Source organism: Tenrec ecaudatus, chromosome 11 (assembly GCF_050624435.1).
Source record: "Tenrec ecaudatus isolate mTenEca1 chromosome 11, mTenEca1.hap1, whole genome shotgun sequence".
Taxonomy (NCBI): domain Eukaryota; kingdom Metazoa; phylum Chordata; class Mammalia; order Afrosoricida; family Tenrecidae; genus Tenrec; species Tenrec ecaudatus.
In genome coordinates this window covers 96,823,943-96,833,922 of record NC_134540.1, presented here as the reverse complement: position 1 = coordinate 96,833,922, position 9,980 = coordinate 96,823,943, and the positions used below count along the sequence as shown (strand labels likewise).

Genomic DNA, 9,980 nt, shown 5'->3' with positions numbered 1-9,980 from the left:
AATGCCATTTCATCCCGTGTTGATGGCCTCCCTCATATGTGGGATGGGTCTGTGTCTTTGTCTCTTTTAAGACTTAATAAATGTTCCCTCCACATTGTATTTGAAATGGGGTCTCTTTTATACCCCCAAACACTCCTCTATTGAAGTCGTTTTTAAGAGGTAGAAATAAAGGGGGTGATATGTGGTTCATGGGCCCTCGGCAGGCTTATTACCTTGTTCATTAAGAGACCCAGTTAGAAGATTGCATGTCCTGAAAACAGAAGCCTGCCCCCTCTTGGTGTTTCTCGTCACAGTGAAGGGCTCATGCAACATTTGTCCTTCTGTGAGTGACTAACTTCACTCCGCATAATAACTTCCAAGTCTATCCATTTTTTAGGTGGTAAGCAGCAGAAATGCTGATACTAACGGGAATACTCAAAATCTGAAAGTTGACTTTTCACCTTTGTGATTTGGTTTTAAGATGGTTGTAAGTAGCATCTTAAAATAAGAGTTTTCTCAGTTTTCATAATGTACTTTGCCCTCCTACTTGCTTATATTTTAACCAATAAGATAATTTAAAGGACCTGTGATAAGGACTTCAAATAGAAATATCTCTAGTTTGTTTGTTTGTTTTACAAGAGGAAAGAGGGAAAGAAAAATTAATGGAGTTATCCTGAGTTATCAATTGGCCTGGATGGACATTTGTCCTAAATAAACAACATCTCAGTGGAGGAAGTCACAGTTCTCAATTCATCAGTAGACTAGAAATTTCTTGAAAAAATGAAATTGTAAGTGTAATAACTCACATAGTCAGACACTGTCTCAACTATTTTTCCTCATGATTAAAAGTATCATTTGTGCACTTAGCAATTCAAAATTGAAAAGTGGCAGGTTAATCTTTTGATAGAACTTCGGAATCTGAACAACTTATTTCTTTCAAATTATTGTTCATCTGTACTGGGAGTGCATTTCCAAATTACTGCCCAAAACACTTATTTCAAATACAAGAAAAACAAATGACATGCTTAAGACTGCAACTGCTATTCTGGACTGTATGTTTCATGATTTGACCACCTAGATACTATGTTTTGATTGCAAAAGTAGTCTCAAGGGATGCTAGACGAAAGACAAGTCTTTTCTTTGAAGTAAAGAAGTAGCAGGAAGCGAATGCTGACAGGACAGACACCAGCACTGCCCAAGTCTATATATTTTTAGAACAGGATGCAGCACAACAGAGGAAAGAGATCTAAGTAAATGAATGAGACACCGTTTGTAACAAGCATAGGCTATATTTTTTAACCTATTGAACAAACACCAAGACGCCAATATTCTTTGGCAAGAGCTTCACAAGAGCCAAGACCAAGAGATGTGTTATTTATACTGTCATCCAATCGTTTTCCTGAACGTCTTCTTATATAAAAGGCAGAGCATCAACAATGGAATATTAGCCAAGGTTGCCATGTAGGGAAGCTCCTGCTGAAATGAATCCCAACAATTATTTACAGTTCTGCAGGTCTCTTGATGTGAGAGAGGGAATCGTGGCGGAGACCGGAGATATTCTTTCTTCCATCTCTCATGATCCTCGATGGAAAGATGGTGTCGCTTCTCTGATTTAATTGACTGTACTGGGATAAGTTGCAGCGGATGTTTCCTTTCGTGTTGTTCTCGCATTAGGAAGTCCTCAGATTCTGAACGGTTTATCGCCGAGTTGTGGGAGCACAGAAGACTAGAGCTGCACGGCGCCTTTTGGCTCCTTCCTTTTCTTTCCCAGGAGCAAGGGTTAGCCTTGGCTGTCAGCCCATCAACATCTTCCAAACAGCTATCAAGAACAAAATGGGTTTTTTCAATGTCTGCATAATAGAATATATAAAAGCCTCTATTGTTTATTTTTTGGATACGTAAATGGAAGCTGCCTATGTTTTGTGGACATGGATTTTAGGGAAAATCTTTAAAAACATACAAGGAAAACAAAAATTTTTAAAGCCCCACTACTGATCTCTAATAAGATGCTTGCAAATAAACAGGGCAATTAGACCGCTGATATATATATTTTTAGCATAAATTGGGACCCACATCTTGTAATGCTTTTTAACTCCGTCTTCTATTTAAGTGTGATCATTCATATGTCATTGTAGAAAAGCATGTCTTTCGGCTGTATCTACCTGCGGCAATGAAAGTGAGCTGGAACCACACGTTTTGGTTCAGTTCAGCCAGAAGCTCGCTACCTGTCTGCCCAGATGCCAAACAGCACAAATTAGGACTTGTACCGAGACACATTCATCACAAACGGGAACATGCCTCAGCACAGCTCCATCTAATTTGGCATAGTCAGCAGCTACCAGAAAACAGCAGTACCAGAGAGCGCTCACTGTCCCCATGTGATCACGGGAGCCAGGATTCCTTCACAGCACCGTCAGTACTTGTTTCACTGAGCGAAGATGCAGGGTCTAAACCATCGACACGTTTTGAACCGTCTATATTCATTAGGGACAAGAAGATTATTTTGTACACTGCATTGGTTCAAGCATCCTTTTTTTCCCCAGTCATATGTAAGTACAGATAAATAGTTAACAGAAATTACATGCAAATAACAATGGCCTGGTATTCTAGAATGGAGCTTTTTGCTGTCAAATCTCTGTTGGTGAAGGAAGTATTTGGAAGAATGTTTAATCATGTTCGTTCAGGGTTACCACAACTATTATGAAACTGCAATTCAATGCAGAAGTCTATTAAGCATTTCGAATGTGGGTAGCTTAAATTGGGATCCTCTATAAATGTCAACTGCGTGTCTTATTTTGAACATTTATGATCTGAAAGCAGAATTAAAATATTTCAGTGTTTTTGTATTGATTATTTGTTAAAGTAATGCCATTTTCGATTTATTGCTGTGCGTGCAAGGAATGCCACCATTGGTCAGTCCATTTGTCATACTGCGGTGGTTTGTGCGTTGCTGTGAGGCTGGAAGCAATGCCACTGGTTTTTCATAAGCCAGCAGGGTCATCCAAAGTGAATATGTTTCAGCGGGCTTCCAGACTTAAGAACAGACTATGAAGAAGGAATCGGTTGGCCTTTTTGGAGGAAATAATTGATGAAAATGCATCTGAATTATGGTGCGGGTGAAGAATATTGAAAATACCATGAACTGCCAAAAGAACAAACTGTTCTTGGAAGAAGTACAACCACAATGCTCTTTAGAGGAAAGGATGGGAGTGGAGACATAGTGTCATGTTTTTTGTGTATGTTGTCAGGAGAGACCAGTCCCTGGAGAAGGACATTATGCTTGCTAAAGTAGAAAAAAAACTCCAAATTCACTGTCATCAAGTTGATTTAAACTCATAGGGACCCTAGAGGACAGGTAGAACTGCCCCCCTGAAAGTGTCCTAGAGGGTAACTCTTTATGGGAGTAGAAATTCCAGTCTTTTCCCAAGAAGTGACTGGTGGTTTTGAACTGCTGACCTTGCGATTAGCAGCTGTGATAGGTAGGCTTATTGTGCCAACCAGGCCAATGAACATATGTGGGATTAATTGAAGGGTGGGGAGATACATTGCTCTGCGATCCTCACCTTTCTTGTCTCTTGCTCTTTGATGACGGACCAGTATGAGGCTGCCTTAGCTGGTTCTCTGACTCAACTTGCAAGCTACACTACCTGTGGGACACCTAACCCATGGACTGTGTCGCTAGCCTTTGAGTTTCCTTCAAGACCTGCTTCACCACGCAATTGGAGTATACATCGCTTGAGATGGGGACTATAGGACCCTGTCTTCTGGCAGACTGTTCGTGACCTGCCTTGCTGTTTGCTGCCTATGACCAGACTTCCTGACAGAGGACTCAGCTCTCTGCCTTCTTGACTTGCACCCAGCAGCTCTCAAGACTTGAAGGACTGCCAGTGTATTAGCTGTCTCATAGGAGTTGCACCGAGCCATTTGTACTGCTCTATAGACCAATTAGCTGTTTAGTTCTTCTATTGTATCTCTATATATCTCTACAAATATATATATATCATCATAGGTGTCCTGGTCTTGTTTCTCTAGCAAACCCTGACTAACACAGCAGTGCAATGCTGTAACCACCATGCCACCAGACAGAAGGGCATCAAAAACGTGGAAGGCCCTCAACAAGATGGACTGACACAGTGGCTGCAACACTGGGCTCAAGCTGAGGAGCGATTGTGAGGGCGGCACAGGACTAAGGCAGTGTTTGTTTTGTTGTCCCTAGAGTTGCTACAAGTCGGCATCAACTGGCTGGCCCCTAGCAACCACAACATGAAGAGGACTTTAGAATGCTTGTGGAAATAATGGAATTAAAAGATCGAGTTTTCCCATAAACTTTTTGGAGTCCATGCATCGAAAAGTATACTATTAAAATTAATTTCACTAGTTTCTCTTTATAGGTTTCAAAATGGTTACTAAAAAGTTTCAAATGACACACACGGTTCTATTTGTGATTTATTATATCTTTCTATTGTAAAGGGCTGTTGATCCGCCTTCAAAGTCATGATATCAATCTTATTTATTTTCATAATCAGGCTGAATACAATGTAATTTTTCAGCTGGACAAAAAGTTGTTTCTGTATTTTGCATAACTTTCAACATTTGGTCATTTAATTCTTGATAGATCAGTTTATTTTATTCTAACAAAGCAATATACCTTTAGCACATAATCTCCTTTTTGTGAAAGAAAGCACATGATGCTATAAACATGTACTAAGACAAATCCATATATACATAAAACTCTGTTGTTCTCACCTGAACTCAGACATAAAACAATACTGCAACAAGTCGGTATGCATGGGCTCCTATGCACTAACATTTGAGTTTCCTACATGTTTCTATCCCGCACCCCCAAAAATTCTTCTTTCTATTTTTACCCATTTTAAATATGTTTGTATTTTACACCATCTTCAATCCAGCCTTCAGCCTACCTTCTCTGTCGATTTTTACTGGTAAACCTCAGATACCTGTATTTGTTAAGTGACGCAGTTTTCTAGAAATCTGACCCTTCTGCGCCAATCTATGAACATATACTGGCAGGTCTATGCCCTTAAATCGGCAGTCAGAATTGTTTAAAATGCTCCCATTGTGGTCTCTCCAGAGCAGGTCCCAATGGGCCCATCTGGATAAGATATTCCACTAACATAGTCTAAAATTATGCTAGTAATATTAGCTGAATAGTGCTTAGAATTGCTCAAAGGTGGCGAGGGGTGGGGGGAGTTCTAGACTTACAGATGTGCCCCCCCACACACACCCCCCTTTACTTTCTGCTAGTTAGTATTCATCAGCTCCCCAGCAGAGGAAACACAAGCCCACACATCCTATTTTGGTATAATGCCCAGCAAACCCCCAGAGTAACTAATGTTTCTCCGTACTTCCAAATAACAGATTCCTCTAAACTACTTTGTATTTAATTTTGGCAAAACACCTTGGAGGAAAGTCTCATTACCTCCTGTTTACAAATAAAGTTTCTGAGGCCTGCAGGGAGGCAGTCATGCTTGATATCTCCTGCCCTCTGCGTTCTTTTTCCTTCTGCCTAGAAAACCCTCCCGCACAGTCCATTCTTTGCCTATGTTTGGATGTTATTTAATGTTAAAAACGGAATAGTTTGAGTCCGTTTTTATTCTGCAAGTTCAAGACTCAACTCCAAAATTCAACATCAGTGATTTCTTCTCCTACCTCACTTCCAACACAGGGAAACACATGAAAACAAATAAGCACATATGAAGTCATTTATGATATATGAAAGACACGAGGAAGGAGTTGTTGTGGGAGCAGAGGGGACTGGGGGAAGTAAAAAAGAAGAAAAGGCAAAAAAGAATAAGAATTTCTAATACTTTCTTCGCTCCTCATATTTAGCAGTCTGTCAACTCCCTAGCTGGGTTTCTTCTATAAATTATTATTACTTAGGTAGAAAAGAAGTCAAAAAGAGACACCTCTAAATTGAGGAGAGTACATGGATCTGTTTCAGGATTATTAAATCTGGAGGGTTGACACTAGAAAGTAATGTACTTAAATAAATGTTCACATAGGCTAAAGACAGAAGTTTTGCCTCGACTACTGAATCCACTGCTTAAAATTGTTAGAGTGTTAGATAATGTTTTACTAACAAGTCATTTTTATTTTATCTATTCCCATGTGAGCCATATTTCTAATACAGACGCAGGAATTGACATTGAAAAGCCAGGAAGCTTTGATGGCTCATACCAGTTGATGCCCTGGTGCATTATCATGTGTGGAAAAGTTGACTGGGGGAGTGCTGCCATCCCTTGCCACCCTGTCATCGGGGAGAGGGCAGGAGAAATACGTTTGAGCCCAATTATCATTCCAGCTGCTTGTCAGTGTCAGTTGTGTGAGCACAGCTGAGACTTCGCATAAAACCTAAGCTACAATCAAGTGGTTATTTAGTCTCTTCTTTTTAATGAGACATTTGGTTCCCCCACATAGAATAACATATGAATTTTGTTCATTTAATGGGGATATATATATATATGTATATATATGAAGGAATACTGCTTGGCAATTGAAAGGAGTCAGCCAATGAATCCTTTGTATTAGTGGAGTGCAGGCTGAAATATGAGAGGATAATCCAAAGTGGCCATCAGAAAAAAATATATATATTTTGTTTTATAGATGAGTTGAAAAAGTGGACAAGTTCAACGTTGACATTTCCTAGCATTGAATGGCCCTTCAGAGCATTGAGAAAGTCCTCATCAGACCTAACTGATTTTTATTTCATCAAAGCAATTTTAATTTCGGTGACAATAGCCACATGTGTAACCCTGTTTTCTTACTTACACCTACAGGTGTAATTTCAGTCACTTCCATTTATGTTATCCAGAAGATCGAAGCTGACCGTGGGGGCATGCTTGCTCAAGGGCCCAGTGCTGACGGACTGTTTCAGCAATAGCTGACACATCCAACTCTCGGAAAGAGCCCCGCTGTGTGAGTAAGTGAAGCAAACTGGTGAGGAGCTGGTATGTGCCCACCTCAAGGACCATTGAGTCAATTCTGAGTCAGATCCGCCCTGGAGATGTTTTAATCCTCCAAATCTCTGAACTTGTCATCTTTCTTGGCACGCGAAATTGTAGCTAGCTTTTCATGTCTTGGTCTCCAGTGGGGCTGGCTGCATCTCAGAGTGCAGGCAGCTAGATAAATTGAGGAACAAACTTTACATCCACTATCCACATGTCTTAATCGATCATAGAAAATAATAAAATTTATCTAAAATATATAATGCTTCAGGCCACCTCATTCAATTCTTATTTTCCAGTCATGGTTTTCGTGGCCATTCAAGTTTTTTTTTTTAAGGAAATTAGCACTCACATTACAGTGCATTCAAAGTACAAATAAAAACAAACAACAGAATTTTAATTCAAAAGCAATTTTACCAATACACACATGTGAAGAAGAAAGCAGCTAAGCTGATAATATTCTTACTTCAGATACAAAGCCCACACCTAATTTTCCCTTAGAGTTTATTACAATGTTTTAAGAAGGTGTGCTTTTTAAAAAGAAACTGTATAAAGAAAAAATTGAGAAAAAGCTGTTTGGAAATGTAACTAAATACATGATTATTTTGCTATAGGGCATCACTTCAAATCTTCGTGTCCGTGTATATGAAACCTGTGAATCCTGGTGCTTGGTCTCTGAAAACCCTGGGGATCACAGCAGTGTGTCACAACCAATTCTCAGATGGCACAAAACCTGACCGCATTTCCCTTGTGCGTAGAATCACCATTAGTTGGGGCCAACTGGAGGGCAGCTAACAAAGCTACCACATAAATTACCCTCAATTCTTTCAGCCTTCTCTCATCAAGCTAGGACTGAGCACAGTGGGATGACTCGTAACCAAAAATAATAGTTAAAAAATACCTCCTTTTCTTGGCGGGGGCCAGGCGTGCAGGCCTGGTCCCTATTATGTATGAGGCAGAGGGAGGGGACCCGAGTCCCCTTGGCGTCCTGTCTTCGTGCCAGCGGCTATCCGTCCACTGGTTCTGTTCTCAAACGCCGGCACAAGGGCCTGGGAGAAAAAAGGGAAAAAAAACCAAAAACCACACAATCTTATATAACGCTATCTGAAATGTATTTATATCTATTTGTTAATTTCAATGCATTGGCAAAATTGAATTGTCTTTATTTTATAATAAAAATCCTTTGCAGCAAAGTAAATGCTGGTAACAAAACATATAGTTAGTACATTGTACAGATACTAGACCCCTTTTTCAAAAATTGGGACATTGCAATCGACTATGTGCACAAAAGTAACATAGAGAACACTATCATTTGGAAGACATTATCAGAACTTACATGAAGATTTGAAAAGAAAGCTAAACAGTTCCACAATATAAAAAGCATAATATATTTTAAGTAATTTATGTTTCAAATATAATTATTTTTCAATCCCTGGTCCTTATTTACAAAGAATGCTTTGGGGTGTTTCTAAAATGTATACAAATGGATAATTGTCCTTTGAATGAATGTCTTCGTCCTTTAAGTCGAAGCAAAGCCTTGGTTAACACAGTTTCTGATCCAGACGTAGAACTTCTTTCTGACTGAAAACATCAAGAGGAAAGCACTTAGTGTACACCATTGCCTGGTCCTTTGGTCCTAGTTGTGATTGTTTATATAGAGACACAGCTACAATGGACTGAGTTGTTGGTTCCATAGCTCTTTGCTTGGATTGCACGTTTCTCTTGCTCACTGTTGCATCTCTGACATTCAGCACGTAACTGTCATGTTATTGGTGTCAAAAATTTGGCATTTAAAAAAACAAATAGATGAATTAAAAGATTTTAAAATATAACCAATTTTAATAGGTGCTTCGATGTCGGAAACTTCTAGAACTTTATTGGAATGGGGATACAGTGGACTTTTTTTTAATTGGTTGTTCACTGGGGTCCAGGGAGAAGAGAGAAAGGAGCTCTTGTTAAGACAGCAGCACCCCCAGTGGGAGTTAAGAGTGACTTTGAATGTACCTGGAGGCATACACGCAGCCGACAAAAGAGAGGGAGTAAATGACCTGTCCTCCCTTCAAATACCTCTTCTATTGACATCTGTGTCACTAATGTGAGTGTGTGTGAATGTGCACAGGCATGTGTGATCACACACTATTTCCTTTTAAAGGTTGACTTCATGTTAAAATTTTGTATAAAGTTATTAAGAAATAAAAATAAAAGGAATTATTATCATTGATGAATGAAAAGGGTTGTGACAAGACTAAAACCGCTCAAGGACATCTTTAAGATGCAATATTGGATTATTTTCAATAAACAGAAAGTCATTCTTAAACTTTATAGCACTTTCAAATTGTGCAGCTATGAGGTAGAACTCATAAACGTTTTTTTTTTATTTCCTAAGCTCCTTTGATAAAAACGAGTTAAATTTCCATGTCAATATATAGATATTCCAGTGTACTATGATAATTGTATTCTTTTATTTAATTATCCCCTAGGGTTCTAGTCTCTCAAATTAGAAGTACAAGAGAGAAGGAGGGTAAAGGGGAAGGGGCAAAGGTCTATAAAATCTAATATCATTGGATGGGGTCTTCACAATGATAAAGAGGGAGGAGTACGAAGTTCAAACAATTTCCAATGTTCTGTATTTAACATGAACATGTAACATGAATCATTACTGCCTGAAGGCCCACATTAATAGCTGCCACAAAGGGCGGGGGATCACAAAAAGAAGATCTCTCGGTTACCTGTTTGATTTCATGAGGAGCAGGAGTGTAAATGATGGTGAAATCTGGCTGCCCCAAAGGTCTAGGACCATGGATATGTAGGACCTGCTACTGCAACCAGGAAGAAGAATCTGGCACAGAAAATAGTAAATAGACAACATGTTTTAAGTATACATGAAGACATTGTACAAAGCTGAGGAAACTGTGTCGCTGCCATTTCATCCGGAAGATGTACATGAATGTTCTTGATTGCAGAATATCTGGTCCTCTCATTAGTTCAATTATTAAGTAATGCTGTAAAGATCTTTATAGTTCTCACAAAAATCAT

At 39.2% G+C, this 9,980-nt stretch overlaps 1 non-coding gene across 1 annotated transcript; it reads left to right on the top strand.

Moving 5' to 3' along the window:
* Positions 1 to 7,844: 7,844 nt before the first annotated feature.
* Positions 7,845 to 7,991, top strand: LOC142461985 (small nucleolar RNA SNORA57). Its single transcript, XR_012787140.1, has one exon. It is a non-coding gene; the product is annotated as a small nucleolar RNA SNORA57 (small nucleolar RNA).
* Positions 7,992 to 9,980: the final 1,989 nt, after the last annotated feature.